The sequence below is a fragment of the Erpetoichthys calabaricus genome, chromosome 4, assembly GCF_900747795.2.
Source record: "Erpetoichthys calabaricus chromosome 4, fErpCal1.3, whole genome shotgun sequence".
NCBI classification, from domain to species: domain Eukaryota; kingdom Metazoa; phylum Chordata; class Cladistia; order Polypteriformes; family Polypteridae; genus Erpetoichthys; species Erpetoichthys calabaricus.
In genome coordinates, this window is record NC_041397.2 from 179,796,035 (window position 1) to 179,812,709 (window position 16,675).

Here is a 16,675-nt window from a genome sequence, read left to right on the forward strand (position 1 = left end):
AGAATTCGCATATTGCTACTGTCATTATGCAACAAGTTCATAAAGTAATTGGACATTGTGGGCGTAATTACAAGATGCTACACCCTGAAACTCCTGCATAAAGACAATACCAGATGCAAAGGGGGCAGTCAGAAGAATTTGTGTGCAGACCTAGACCAGCACGCTGGACATACCTGTGAACAAACTGCGCCTGCTCCAGGAAACAGCAAATGATTGAAATGATTAATTTTTCTTTTTGCATGCTTAATTATAAATTTCTTAAGCTTTGTGTTTTTATAGTAGAATCTAAGCTTCTTAAGTTTTAAGTAAGGATTAAGTTTAATAAAGTAGTGAAGGCTCTTAGTAAGTAATGTTAAAGTAATTGATTTCTACCCTAGTATAAACAATTAGGGGCCGGATGTGTAATTTTCCTTGTTCTATAAGATTCATGAATTTTTCTTAGATGACAATGCATAAATTATGGGAGGTTCCTATAACCCCCGTAAATAGAATCGTATTGGCTTGGAGTAAACATTATTCTTCTGTTAGCTAGTGACAGCCTTGCCTTATATAAGGTGTAGAGGCATACAGTTTTTAATTGTGACCGCACATTACCGTGCCTGGGCACTTGCCTATGTGCCAACCGGCTTAAGAACCTTTAAGTAGAGAAGAAGAAATTAAGAACCTTTAAGTATAGAAATAACTAAAGTCTTTCAAGAAAAGCTAAGTTTATAGAAGATACATTTTTTCCTTTTTTTTGCCTTTTATTCTACGTGTGTAACTATTTTTTCTTTTATTCTTGTTTGGATTATTCGCTTTTAACTTTCACTAAATACCTTTAAAACGAACTCTTGGACTCTGAGAATTCTTTTGACACATGCCTTACCCGTGCCTGATGACACCTTATATTTCAGCAGCTACAGCAAACTTATCTTACCTTAAATCACACAAAGTCTTGTTTTACTCAGTTGGCTGACTCCCAAAATTAACTTCCATTTGTATTAGACTAGCTTTTGTAATTGACAAAAAAATAACCCAAAACACATCACAAACATTACAACTTTAGGACAGTCTGGACGAGAGCAGGGCATTCAGCTCAGCAATGCTCGCCAATCCTATTCACTTAATTCTTCCAAAACAAGTCGTCAAGTTTTGAATGTCCCTAGAGTCCCACTTTACCACATGACTCAGAAATTAATTCCAGGTGTCTATGGTTCTCTGTGTGAAGAACAACTTGCCAATGTCTGTGCGAAATTTACCCTTAGCAAGTTTCTAATAGTGTCCCCATGTTCTTGCTTAACTCATTTTAAAGTATCATTCTCAATCCACTGTACTAACTCCCTTCATAATTTAAGAAATTTCAATCATGCCACCTCATTATCGGCTTTTTGCTTAAACCAAAAAGGCTCAACTTGTTTAATCTTTCCTCATAACTCATCCCCTGTAGTCCCGGAATCAACCTAGTCATTCTTCTCTAGACTTTATCCAGCGTCGCTATGTCTTTTTTGTTACCTGGAGACCAAAACTATACACTGTACTCCAGATGAGGCCTCACCAGTGTGTTATAAAGTTTCAGTATAACCTCCTTTGACTTGGACCCTACACATCATGCTATATAACCAAACATTATGTTACCCTTCTTTATGGCTTTGGAACACTTCCACTATGACTCCTAAGTCCTTCTCATAAGTTGTGCTTTCACTTTCAAACCTCCCATTGATTATTCAAACATAACATTTTTAGTAAAGTTTACATTTACTTACATTAAGTTTCATCTGCCACAAATCTGTCCAAGCCTGTATGCTGTTCATGTCCCTCTGTAATGATTCAATGAATTCTAAATTATCTGCCAATCCACCTATCTTGGTATCTTCTGCAAACTTAACCAGCTTGTTATTTATATTCCTATCCAATTCATTTATAAATATTAAATATATTGGTGGCCCTAGCACTGACTCCTAAGGGACACCATTCTTAACATTACCAATTTCAGATAAGATTCCAAGCACCATAACCTTCTGCTTCTTGTGGTTTAGCCAATTCTCTGCCTATTTACACCTTGAACTTCTTTTAGTTTGATGTCCAACCTCTCATGTGACACTTTATCAAAGGCTTTCTGAAAGTAAATCCTTTTGTTGTTTCCTCATAGAATTACAGCATGTTAGCAAAACATGACTTCCCTCGTCTGAACCCATGTTGATTGTTCAGTAACATTTAAGTTCTTTTTCATGTGTTGCTCCATCTTTTCCTTAATAATTCCTTTGATTAATTTACCTGTGACATACAATACAATTTGCCCAGTCATCCCTTTTATATAACGGGATAATATTTGTCATTTTCCAGTCCTTATGAATTTCCCCAGCGTGCAGTGACTTTCTAAAACTATGCATCCAGCATTTATATACAGTATGTTCTTGCTAACCATCTTAAGCACTTGATGATAAATATTATCTGGTCCTGGTGATTTATTTGATATAAGCCTATTTATTCTAAGCAAAACTAAGCAGTATCATCTTAAGGACTTTGTTACATCTAATAACAAAATCAGAAAATGATGACAATATACCAGTGGTCCTCTGCTGCTTTTATTTATCCAGTTAACAAGACCTTTGAGCAAGAAGATTCTGTTTTGGTTAAGGGGATGTGGATCCCCTAATTAAATATGAAAATCTAAATTATGGATTGTCCCTGAAAATAAATTTTAAAAACCAGTTAGGGTGTTATATATTACGCAGTCCTTATTACTGAGTTTCCAAAGAAATATTGTAGCAGCCGACAGGTAGCTCATAGGCTGGGTGGAGCTAAAAGTTTGAGTAGTAGCAGCAGGTTGGCAAGGAAAGGAAGCACATCCTTTAAATCAGCAATATTTGAGAAAGAATGATTAGATTTTAATAGGAAAGGAAAAGGTGGCATCATCTTAATGATGATGAAGAGATTAGTTCCGATTTTCTGATACTGTGATACTAACAGTGTTCAAGGTCAGAATATCATTAAGCTAGCTAAGGTTTTTTCTGTGGTCCAAAAATGTGATGGGCTTGTTTGGTTCTTAGAGTACAATATTGCTGTATATTATGTTATTATATATATGTTGTTCAATAAACAATCCTTCTATTGCAATGAACCAGTGGCAGTACAATTGAGATAACTTCAATTCTTCTGCTCTTCAGTTCTTATAAAAGATTTTAGTGCTTAGCCAACACTGGAACACTTGTAAGACCTCTGTTTATCATGGCGTACTTCACGCAATGGCTGCAAGGCCATCAGATTATGCTATTATGCCCACCATTGGCTATGTAATATCTCTTGTTGATATATAAAAAGCGTGTTATGTTAAGTTCTGCCTTTCAGATTTGTTGTTTGATTGTGGAAAAACTTACTATCCTAGGACTTTGGGATTTCTGTTTTTTTATTGGTATAAAAGTAATTTGCAACATTGCTTAGAAAAAACAAGATTTTCTTAGACCAGATATTTTATTTATGGGCCTTTTATTTTATTATAATCCCTGTCAAATAATGGCCCAGACCCTGCACATGCTGTTTACTCCAGACCTGACCCTCTTAGTCATGTTATCAAGCAACATGGAGCTGTCCTGTAATATAAGGAGGCAAGGAAAATAAAATTGGTACACTGGGATTAGATCAGTGCTCCAACATTGTGCCACATTAGCCATTAAGGAGAGACACTGTTCTTCGGGGTCTTCCCTTCTATATAAGAGAGTGGGCTTCAATTTCAAAAACCATCCTGGTAATTTGCTTTCCTCTTTTTATGTTATATCAGTTTGGCCTTTTTTTGTGGGTGTAATTTGCATGATATACACATAACTTGATATTTTGTTACAGTTTATGTGATGTCCATGACAAGCAGTCATTTTTATTAAGTGTCCAATATTCTTTTGTCTTTTGTAGAATACAGAGCGATTAGAGACTCATGCAAGGAACATCACAATGGGAATTTTAGAGGTGGTTAAGAATGCTGTCCCTTCAAGATTGCTATTTAATGTAGTAAATGTTGTCATTGTCCTTGAAGAGGAGGTGGTTATGGAGATCATGGGCAACTTTACAAATGCCTTTACAATTCTGTTTGGCCTACTTTATGCTCTTAACATGGACTATCGCAAGGACCTTAAATATGCATTTGAGGTAGTCCAGAAAGTGTTCCTGCACCTTGGAAATGACTGCATTGCTAGAGTGCAATCTCTAAAAAACAATCTATTGCAAATGTAATACAAATTTATATATGACATTTCCAGACAATTTTGTCAGTTTTGGGCACCTGTTTTTGAATAAAAAAAAAGTTTTTGATCACTGTTTTCAAATGTTAAGTTAAATGGAATTGACTGTTAAATGGTCTAATTACTTATTTGGTGTATTTGTTTTCTAAATAAGTCTCTGAATTCTCTTGATTCCGAGAATCTGAATTCCCATTATTGCCTATTTGGTAATGACCTTGAGTTACAAGATAACTGCCAACTGTTATATGTATGGTAAATTCTGTTCAACTGTTTTTGACAATTTTTGAGTTAAAATGTTGTTCACTTGTAGAGTCACCATTCTACTGCTCTTATATAGAACATTCTTTCTGTGCAGGTTAAATGCACAATACATTGCAGCTACACAGTTATAAATGCTGATAATACGTTAAAGTGATTTGTTAATAAAACATTTAAAGAACTTCATTTTTGTCTTGCATTATTTGTTAAATGCTGTATGTGGTATTAATTTGAAGAACATAAAATTTACAGTTGTGTTTAAATTTTGATACTGGCTTTGTAGTTAGCTAAATTAAACAACAGTAGCTAATACAACACACAATTTGTTATTAGAGCAACAAGCTGATCTGATGAGTACCAAACATTTAACTGACATAACATATTATTGTTATTTGAGCCAACATGGTAAGGATGTCAACACAAATCAAAATAATCAATTTACACAACTTTAATTAGGTGAACTAAAATTTTTGAGTGCAACAGGTCACTAGAAAATTTTAAGTTGGAAAGGACAATTTTTTTTTACGGTGTACCATGATTTATTGCAAAATGGATCAGATCAGACTGCATACCTTTAAATTTAGTTGAAGTTACTGGGCTGAGACCAATCATTCAGTGAAGTCTGACAATTCTTACAGAATATCCTCACATGGGACTGTTGTGTCTATGACAAGTATTTATATACTGAAGTATGATGGGAGGTCAATGGCACAGTGCAGCTATTAAATAAATAATTGTGTCAAGTGAATTGCAGGCTCTGATCAAGTGCTGGTGTGTAACCATGCTTGCTTCAAAAGTCATCCTATTATAATATCATGAAAATTCGTATATTTAGGAAAACCCCTTCAACGACTGACACTTTACACTTTACCGGGCCAAGTTTGTTAATCGGAAATCTGACATCCTCAGAGTGAACACTTGCACAACAACAAACACTAATCCCACCTCTTTGGGGAAGCTGGTCTCTGCGTCTCAGTACCCGATTGGATTATTCATGCATTATGTTTTAGGTCTTACGTTATTTACCGAAATCCGATTGGATCGGCCGCACGATATTTTATAGGTCCTGCCTCTGTCTTGTGTGACGCATCAGGCGGCCTTTGAAGCATCTGCTTTGAAGCAACACACCGTGCCCCGCGCATGCGCACTTCACCAGAAGACACACACACACGGACACATGGATGCACACAGGGGTTTTATTAAAGAAGATCTGACAAAATTAAGTAATAATTTTATGTAGCAGGGCTTCACAATGAGTTTATCAGTGAACGAGTCATGAAAATAAGTTGATGAGCTTGAGATGTCCTATAATTAAAACTACCTACCCTTCATTCAGTCTACAGTAATCCCTCGCTATATCGCGCTTTGACTTTCGCGGCTTCACTCTATCACGGATTTTATATGTAAGCATATTTAAATATATATCACGGATTTTTGGCTGGTTCGCGGATTTCTGCGGACAATGGGTCTTTTAATTTCTGGTACATGCTTCCTCAGTTGGTTTGCCCAGTTGATTTCTTACAAGGGACGCTATTGGCAGATGGCTGAGAAGCTACCCAACCAGAGCGCGTATTACGTATTAAATAAAACTCCTGAAATATATTGTGAGCACGGGGGCTGTTCGCACCCCTAGAGGATACGGCTGCTCCTCAAAAAACGCTGAAAGATTACCTTCACATTGCTCTCTTCTTTGCTGGGCTTACATATGGCTGCTTTATCAAGCGATATGCTATCTGCACGGTGCTTTGCATACTTAAAAGATCAAACAGCACGTATTGATTTTTGATTTTTACTTTTCTCTCTCTCTCTCTTGCTCTGACATTCTCTGCTCCTGACGGAGGGGGTGTGAGCAAGGGGGCTGTTCGCACACCTAGACGATATGGACGCTCGTCTAAAAATGCTGAAAGATTACCTTCATGTTGCTCCCTTCTGTGCAGCTGCTTCGTGAAGCGACATGCTTCCCACATGGTGCTTCGCATACTTAAAAGCTCAAAGGGCATGTATTGATTTTTGATTGTTTGTTTTTCTCTGTCTCTCTCTCTCTCTCTCTGACATGCTGCCTTCCGTGCAACTGCTTTGTGCGGCAGTGCTTCGCATACTTAAAAGCCAAACAGCCCTATTGATTTTTGTTTGCTTTTTTTTCTCTCTCTCTCTCTGACATTCTCTGCTCCTGACGCGCACTCCTTTGAAGAGGAAGATATGTTTGCATTCTTTTAATTGTGTGTGTGTGAAAAAGAGACAAATGTTTGTTTGCAGTGTTTGAATAAAGTTCCTGTCTCTCTACAACCTCCTTTGTTTCTGTGCAAATCTGTGACCCAAGCATGACAATATAAAAATAACCATATAAACATATGGTTTCTACTTCGCGGATTTTCACCTTTCACGAGGGGTTCTGGAACGCATCCCCCGCGATTGAGGAGAGATTACTGTATATGTTAAAATCAGATGTGGCCAGCAAATGACTTTCTTCATATTTACGCAATAAGTACCTTATATAGTGTGAATTACCAACAATACATGTATGTTTCAATAGTAATATGTTTGCTTATCTTATGTAACCAAAAATATTTTTGACCTGAATATGAGCAATTAATTAATGTATCAATTCATCAGTGGCGGGCCGTCAGGGCCTGCAAGGCCTTCTCTGCTAGCCTAAAAAAATATCTGAATCACAAACTGATGTTAATTATATTTTGTCCATGAATACTTATTAAATAATTCCAAATAGTCTGTCCGCTTCCTTTCATAGCTTTTCTGATGGTTGTGCTGCACCTGCTTCCAGACATGTATTTTCGTATTAAAGCATTTAACCAATCACATTTCAGCCATCATTTGTTGCCAGGCAGGGTCAAAGTCAAAGAAGTCTGCCAAGAGGCCTTCACAATCCATTCTGCAGGACCTCTAACACAAAATAAATGTCGATTAAACTGTTGCTTCAACCAATCAGATTTTGAGTTGGTTTCACTAGGGCCCTCTAGCAGGCGTACGGCAACATCACCATATTCAGACCCGTTGATTGGATAGGATGGTGTAATATACAAATCTGAATGAGAGCATCATGGGGCAACTGTACACATTGGTATGTTTGGCGGTGACCATTCCTGTGTCCACTGCTTCTGTCGAGCGGACATTTTCAGCCCTAAAGTGAATTAAAACTTATGCCAGAAATACGACAGGGCAGGTTCGACTTTCAGCATTAGCTTCGATGGCGATAGAAAGGGACTTCGTGATGAAACAGATAATCTGTACAACAGAGTAATTGAACTGTTTTTGAGGAAAGAGAGGAGGATGGATTTTGTTTACAAATAATCCGAATTTTTGGTGAGTAAAATGTTGCGATTTTCCTAAATAATATTGCAAGTTTATGAGTTATTATTGATGTTTTTTATGTGTGTTGCGGGCTGTAGCTGCAGTAGAAAGGAACTTGTTCACCCCTGGTTTGTCTATTCAATAAAGGCATTTATTGTGGCTACAGGAGTTATCTATCTGCGATGCAACGGCTCTTTATACTGTATTTCTGCATATTAAGATGGTTTTTATAACCATAAATTAGTTTTTGAGGGGCGGGTTGATTCAGACAGAGCACTACTGAAGGCCTAGGTGTGAAAGGCACAGTCCGCCACTGCAATTCACCTATATGACTTTATATTAATTTATGTTAATTCATTGACTCATGATTTTATCTCATTTAAAGTGTTAAAAATATAATAAACCACACCTGGCATCTGCAGAAAGAGTCATCTAGTATTTGGCTCCTTTAGTCAAAAGTGGTCTGCTTCTGTCCCCGGCAATGATACTAGGGCTGGGCTGGAGAAAGTTCCATAATGTTAATAACTGTGTCAACCAATAGGATGAGGTGTCCAATAACTGAGTCGCATTTTAAGTATCAGTAGACCTCTCCTATACTGAAATCCCTGATGTTACTTACTGAGCTGAACGGTCTTATGGCCAATTAAAAATAAACTTACTTGTTCCCATTACATTAACTTTCCCTCAGTTTATGATACATTGAGACATCAGCCATACCACGTGTACTTCAGAACAGGCAATCCACCTACAGCTAAGCATGTTCAGGCCCAGCCAATACTTGGTTGGGAAACCAAACAGGAAAATCTTGGGTTACTGCTAGAAGATATGCTGGTGTGTGGATCCCAATGCCCCAGTACAGTGATGGGGACACTGTGCTATAAAAATGGTACTGTCCTTTGGATGAAATATAAAATTGAGGTTCTGACTCTCTGTGATTGAAAAGAGTAGGATGTATCCCAATGTCGTGACTAAATTGTTAACCACAGCCTAGTCACTCTGGCCCCTTAATCATCCCCTGTCTTCAATTGGCTTATTATCTCTTAACCCTTCAACAGCTAACAGCTAATGTGTGGTGAGCTTATTGGAGCAAAATGGCTGCTGTTACATCATCCAGTTGGATGTTGCACATTGGTGGTGGTTAAAGTGGCTCCCCATTCACTATGTAAACTGCTCTGAGTAGTGAGAGAAGCACTATATAAATGTAAAGAATTATTATTATTATTGTTATTATATATGTTAAGGACAATGATGAAAGACCAGGATTGAAGGAGGGATTTTAAAAAAAGATTAAAAAAAAGAATGACTTGGTGTGTTACTTTCTAGGTGAGTGAGTATACAAATTATTCCATCATGCAGAAAGGATAAACGTCTGTGAAGGCCAGCAAAGAGAACTGTAGGGATTTTGTTGATATATTTTAATTGTATGGGTTTTCCTTTTTCAACAACTAGTATATTCCTAAATAGTACAACTTAGTGTACTAATGTGTTAATAATTTACTTAAAGAATGGGAAAAACAGTTTATTGAAAATTACAGCAATTAGCATTCCTTTTTAGCAGTGCATGGCCAGCATTTTTATTTTATTTTTTTGACAGTGTTAATTGTGCATCAATAAGCAATGCTCTCATTATCAAATAATATCAAACACAACTGGAGTTAAAAACATTTGCTGTGATGTATATATGCAACATTAGCAGTGCTGAGCTATTTCCATCTACATTTTATCTGTTTTTTCTCTGAAACTTGCTATATATTAAAGTGGACTTATTCCCAATGTGTATTTCCCTAACAATATTTATAAAACATATATTTTTAAAGCTCATCAGAAGAGTATACTTCATTTGCATCTTTTTGTTTCTGTGGAAAAAAATGTTTTTTTTTGCTACAGCTGCATTGTAGGAAGAACTGGAAGGGTGACATTAGAACTTCCCAGGACTGACAGATCTGGGTTGGTACAGCACAGATGTTCCAATGTTTCATTTGAAATGATGATGTTGTAATTTGGTTCTGCATTCTCATAAAACCAAATTATGAAATCAGTGTTTACACTAAGTGACCTCCAAAGGGATTTTATTTGTTTAAAGTCTTTTCATGAGATCTCCACAAAAGGTGGCATGCAACATACCATACAATAAGGTACTCATCAACAGGCTGGTAACATTATCTGGTATTCTCATAGGTATACTGCACATTGGTTCTTTAAAAAAATCTACCATTTTTTAAATCCAATGGTAAATTTATTATGCCTTTGTGAATCTTAAAAGAATGTCTCCAGCATTAGTTTTAAAATGGCAAGGGCAATCCTATCATTTGACCAATAGGATTTAACCTATCACCCTACCTCTGGGACCCTTTTTAACATATTCTAAACTAGACAAAGAATTTACACAGCTAGTGTGAGGTCTGTATGACTGCTTTCCATTCTGCTGATTAAGCTGCTGCTGTGAGGCACAGCGAGCACTGCAGATGTTAGGATGACTAATAACTTCATGCAGAAATACTGCATAATATTAAAATAGTAAGTTAACTAGACGGCAAACAGTGTAGTTAATTAATACTGTGGAATTTGTAACAGACACTAAATCATTTTCAGTGCTTCAGTTAATAATGTCTAAATGATGTTTGGTTTAAAAAAACTAACTTATGTTTGCTTATTTGCAAATACATTAAAACAAAAAGAGATATTCAGATTTCCTTTATTAATGACCAGTAATCCGAATACCTTGAGCCATACATTAATAATCACCCCGCCATTCCAACCAATCATTGATGTCACAGTAAGCTTTCATGAAATTGTTTTCTCATGTTTTTTTCATTTACATATTTTTATCTGTTGTTGACATACTGTATGTAAAAGAGATGAATGTGTACACTGCATTTCTCCTGCTAGTCCATTTAGTTTTATTTAGAGATTGTTCTTTACTTTTTAATGCTCTACACTAGAATAGCTATCCACTCAGAGGAGGTGTCTAAAATACGCACTCTTCAGCTGGGGTAGGAGTAGTCTTATTGAATACCAGTAACGGAGTACTTCACAATAACATGCAGTGAATACACTTGACTTATAGTTTTCATCCTCTTTCTCTGTACGTATAGCATTCATTTGCTTAGTGGTTGATGTGCTTGCTGCTTCCTGAGCAGCTCTTCTTTTCTCCACCCTACCATCCTGCTTCTTGTCTTCTTTCGTCAGTATCTTTTCACGTTAATACTGATTAAGTCAGTGTTTGTGTTGCAATTACTTAGTATGTTTTCCTTAATTTTTCACTTAAGCTGGCACTTAAATCTTCAATCTGCCTCAAGAATGATTTAAGATATGAAGAGGTATAAGAAGTGACAGTGAAGGTGGTAGCGATGATGCCCTCTACCTATCTGCCTCAAGAATAATTTAAGATATTGGAGAGGTAGAGGAAGTGACGGCGAATGTGGGAGGTAATGAGAACGGCGCCCATACGCATGTGCTGCACAGCTGCCCTGCTGCGTGCTGCCGAGAGTTGATTCCACAATAAAAAAAAATAAAAATAGAGTAATAAAAAAAGCAGACAGTAAAGGTCATGTAGTATATGTGTACCAAATTTCAAGTCAATAGGTTAAACGGTTTGCAAGCTACAGGAGATTTATAATCCTGGACAGACAAATGAACAGCCACAGTAGCGTATTATAGAAAAAATTGATGCATATACTGTTCTTTTTCTTTTTAAGTAACCTAGTCTATTTACTTATTTTTTGATTGCAACTAATGGCTTAACTTTAAAAGATTTCTACCCAGAGTATCAGATGTACAGTAAGTGCCATGTTGGATGGACCAGGATGGAAGGTGAAGTGTTACATTACCTGGAGGCCGTAACAGAATAACAATGTGAGAGGAGGCAAATCCCAGCAGGGATGCTTGCTGATTCCTATCCCAGTCAGGATAAATTAATAATGGATGGATCGGGGGATTCTGAACCGTTCATCCACCACTATGAAAGGGGGCAATGCTCCCCTGGTTTGTCGGTAGTCTGGGCAAACAAAGGGTTGCCTAGGACTTGTACTTTTGAAGGTAGACCCCATTGGGGTCTTGGCTGTCACCAGAGGCTGCTGCTGGGAATACATCTCCCTAGATTGGTAGGCTTCTGCATGACCTGGAAGTGCTTCCATTTTGCAAGGCCATGAATCTGGAAGTACTCTTGGGTCTATCATAAAAGGAACTCACTTCAAGGGTTAAGTCAGAGTTGGGAGGCAAAGGAAAAAACTCAAATGGAGGAGCAGAAGGAGAGATTATATTCATTGGTGATGGTTATGTGAACTTTGAATACTGGAAAAAGAAGGTATTATGAATAAAAAATATTTATTTACTCAAGAAGACTAACTTGGTGAAATCATGTCTTGGGTTTGTGGATTTGGTGACACCCTTTGGAGGTCACTTAGTGTAAAAAAATTACACTAAATAGTGACAAGATATTAAGAACCTCTCTTTCCCAGCACTCAATCTCTCGAGTGCATTCATGTAAAGCCTGTTCCTTAAACTCAGTAATTTTGAGGCACCTTGCTAGTCTCCTGTCTTTTTTATATTTCCCATCTTTGAAGGTGACTGTAAGCGTGCCTCCTATGCCTTTACTCCAACTTGTGTCCTTTTTTAATTGCATCAAAAAAGCCAAACTGATGCATCACAGCAAAGCCAAACTGACCAATCAGATTGCTCTGAGGGACCAGACACACACACACACACACGCACGTACACACTCACACACACACACACACACACAGACTTTAGCATTTTATTATATAGCAGATTCCTTGCTTTTTGTTTTTATTACACATTTGCTTTTTGTTTTTGTTATTATGCTATCACTCAATAATGGCTCTGCCAAGTTTGTTTCTCGAATTTCCTGGCAGAAAAACCCAAAGCTTCTAGTTCAATACTGATTGGTTCATTGTACCAAAACAATATTATCTTAAAGCCATCCTTAACTTTCCAGCCTCCAAACCTCTGAGTGCTCTGACAAAACTATGAGAGGGTAAGGCCAGAACAAAGAGAGTACCTCAGTATAACAGCTTTATCCTAGTTTTACTTTTAAATTAATAAATAAGGTTGGCTTGAGAAATAATAAAGTTTCAGCTGCCATTCATCCATCCATCCATCCATCATCTTGTTAAATCTGTGAGATATTAGGAAAGAAATGCTGAATGTTTTACTCATACTTAAATAAATCTATTTTTACAGCCTCTGTACCACCAGAGAATGGTATTTCCAATTCACCTTCTTCCAAAATAGTATATTTCTTTTGTGGAGATTGTGTTTACTACTACGGCTTTCTGGAAAAAAGAGAGTAAATAATCTGAAGGCTTTTATTTTATTTTTTTATTACATGTTATGAGTGTCATTGCACATGAACTGTTCATTTGGGAGATTGCTTGCTTGGCATAGAATTGTGAGATTTTGAGCACTGGATAAAGTAAACAGTTCTCATTATATCCCTTCTTTGTCCATGTTTCTTTCTATCTTCCTGGTTTATCCTCAGTACACAAACCACTAGATGCTCAAGATCATTGGTGCTAGGGTTCTTGGAGCATAGGGCATCACAATGTTACAATAATTTTAAATGAAGGTTGACTGCACAAACTTTAGATTTGTCATATTAACAAGATTTGTAATTAAACAATATCAAACAACAATTAGAAAACTGTCTTACTTAGTGTTAAAATGTGCTTGAACTTTAAAATCAGTTCAAAATCATTTCTTTATATAATATCTTAGGAATTTCATACATTTATTTTAAGTAATCCTTTGGTAAGCACAGGCAAAACTTTTTGTATCATATGAAATAAATATTTTGTTACTAAAAATAGACACATCAATCTCATACTAAGTCTGGATGAGTTTGGAAACTTTACTTTTCAGTTATTTTGTCAAGAGTATCTAATTGAAGGTAGGAGTAGTTATCATCAATAAATGAAACTTTCATGGATGAGGCTGTGGGTTATTTGAGGAGAAGTATTGTGGTACTGGATGAATATTATGGGTGGGATCCTGAGTCAGGTAAACTTTCATCTTAATTCAATGATATTCTGAGTTTGCTAACTGTTGAGCACTGTTTCCTTGTTTTCTCTTTACTTGTATCCCTTTAGTTGTTCTTTACCTTTCTTAATCTTGACTAATCTTACATTTATTTTTTATGTTCCCTCTTTGCACGAGTGTGCTAAATCTTTTTTTGCCAACACCGTATAGATATCACCCTAAGTCGAGAATCATAATTGCTGGCTGCTGATGTTCACTGTTGTCAAAACAAATATCATCATCTCATTGCTTCTTCTTCAGCTTGCAGATCAGTTTTCACCACAGTGAGAAGAGATACACTTCCTGCCTTGGTTAAGTGTTAGCTCAGATGGGGACTTGTAAATTGAAGATTGTTTCAGCATACCCTTATACTCTTTACTATTCATCATATTTTCCTAATTTTGCCACTCAGCTTCTAACGTTCCTTGGCTATGAGCTGTTTGTCGGAATTGACGTTACTGCAACCTACTATTAGGCTCCTCGTCTGCTGCTTCAGCATATGCCACATTGTATGGTTTCTTTATGTAAACTTTCTGCCAACCTTCATTTAGTCAATAATTTTGCTTTTTAAATCTCTCAGTAAATGAGGTATCTTTCTTCTCCAAACCATGAAACATAATCTACCTTTAATTATATACCTGTCTCATGCTCAGCAGCCCCATCAATTTCAAATTCATCATTCCCATCATCAGGTTTCTTTTATACAGCTCTGCCAGCCCCCTTCACATGTTCCTTGCTGTCGATTCCACACGTCTCTTTCAAATAATAAGCTTTTCTGTGAGCAACTAGACACACTTCTCCCACTTGAACAAAACTCAGTCAATAATTCTGGTGCAGTTTGGGAGACAGATGAAGGACTGAAAGTATCTACTGCTCTTCTACAACATTCTCCTCTTACCAGGCCTGAATTAAACCCATAGTAATTTTTGAATTAGAATCCAGACTTCCCCACTTAGAAGAAAAATTACCCCTTTTGTTTCATTAGGATCATGAGCAAAAGATTGTTAAGATTAGAACTGATCTCAATGATCTGTTAACATAAGAGAGGAGAATTTATTATTTATAGAACTACAGCCAGTTATATGTCAGGTGCCAAGCCCAGTAAATGTTTTTCACTATGACTTTGACAGTACTTTGATTCAGTATTTTGGACGAGTGAAGAATTAGAAATCCCAGGCAAAGAAATTTTGGGACACTAAGCCAGTTGTCCCTGTTTACTTCTTTGAATTTGAATGAAATATGCAAACACTCAATGACGACAAATTTGCCAAAACAAAGTAGCCCCAGTTGGGTTTTCTATTATCTTTCACAGGAGCTTTGACTGTGTCATCCTATTCACGCAGAGTGACTCCTCCTTCTGCCAACCCCGTGAGGTGCTCTAACTGGGCATTTTCTCATTGCTGAGGGAGGATTAGGAGAGGACATGATTAGTGATAGTGCCCCCTCTTGAACCGAGGTGGTACCACATACCTTAGAGGAGCCCTGAAGTTGATCCACAGTTGCACATGCATGGCAGTATCTGTAATTGTTTTACCAATTGTTTTTGTAGTTTGCCTCACCTTAACATGAAAGCGTTTATTGACAATCTGATCGAGCAGTGCTTTATGGCTGATTTAATCAATTCAACTCCTTAATCAAACTCAAGGAAGCCTCAGACTCCATGGCTGCAGGTAGTGCTCCACTTAAGAAGGGCTTCCTTCAGAGTTAATCTTTATCTTTTGGAAACAACTGTTTATTCCCCAATCTCCATACAGTCTCATTTTACTTTTCTTTCCTTATTCTTTTTCTTTAGTTTTGATATTCTGTCACTATTAAAAACTTGGGGGATTTCACTTTCCTCTGCTTCACCTACTCATCCTCTTAACTCCCTTTCTTGTTCTGCCTTCCATTTTAAAGTACAGTTCCTAGTTTCTGTACTGCATTACATAATTAAGCCTATAAACCTTTTTGCTTGACAGATTGTCTCAGAGTTCTCTCCTTCATTCTATGGAGACCAAACTCCGTAATGCAAAGCTCTGTTCCCAAAATCCTAGTTATCAACAAACTCAATTAAAATTCCAACACAGACTTTAAGATACACCTCATAATGGGTCTTGAACCAGATCCTCTTTGTCACATTTGTCCTATGGATGTCCCAGGTTCTCATCTTCGCATGTTCTGACTCCTTATCATCTTTCCTCTCAGATGATATAGTATCACTATTTTTTAAACCCTAACTCTTTTGGATATTTCTTTCCCTATATCTCATCTCAAACCAGGAAAATATCATCTGTTTAAGCATATGTCACATTACACAACTGCTAATTGTGGGGTATGTCATATTTGCAGACCGCAGTTGCTGATCAGTTTGCTGGATCATGTCAGTTTAAATCACTTAAAATTGTTGGGCATGTCTACTTTACCAAATAAAAGCTGGTCTTCCTATACAGTTGTGCTTGCCACTTTTCCGACAGCCAAATGCATGCTGTCTGATGGAGCTGGCGATTTATGAAGGTTTAACAGCTATGGTGAGTTCACCCACAATCATTGCTGTTTTTTTTTTTTTCGTTTTTCCATTCTGTCATGGTATGTTAAACACACGCCATCAGACAGATGAGCTTCTCTTCTGTTTATGGGCACCAAAGCTCCCATCTTCCTTATTCTTTGTAACTGTATTATATCCATTATAGTTTTGGATGAGCATTCATTAATTGTCAACTTGCACACAGAGCTTGCCCCTACAATGAAGAACAAAATCAAACCTTTTTGATTTTTTTGGAACGAGTTTGCAGAATAGTTGCAGTGACTGGGCATGTCACATTACGTGACCAGCTTCACACAAGTGAGCCACCAACAACCTCTGACTTGCTAAAATTATGTAA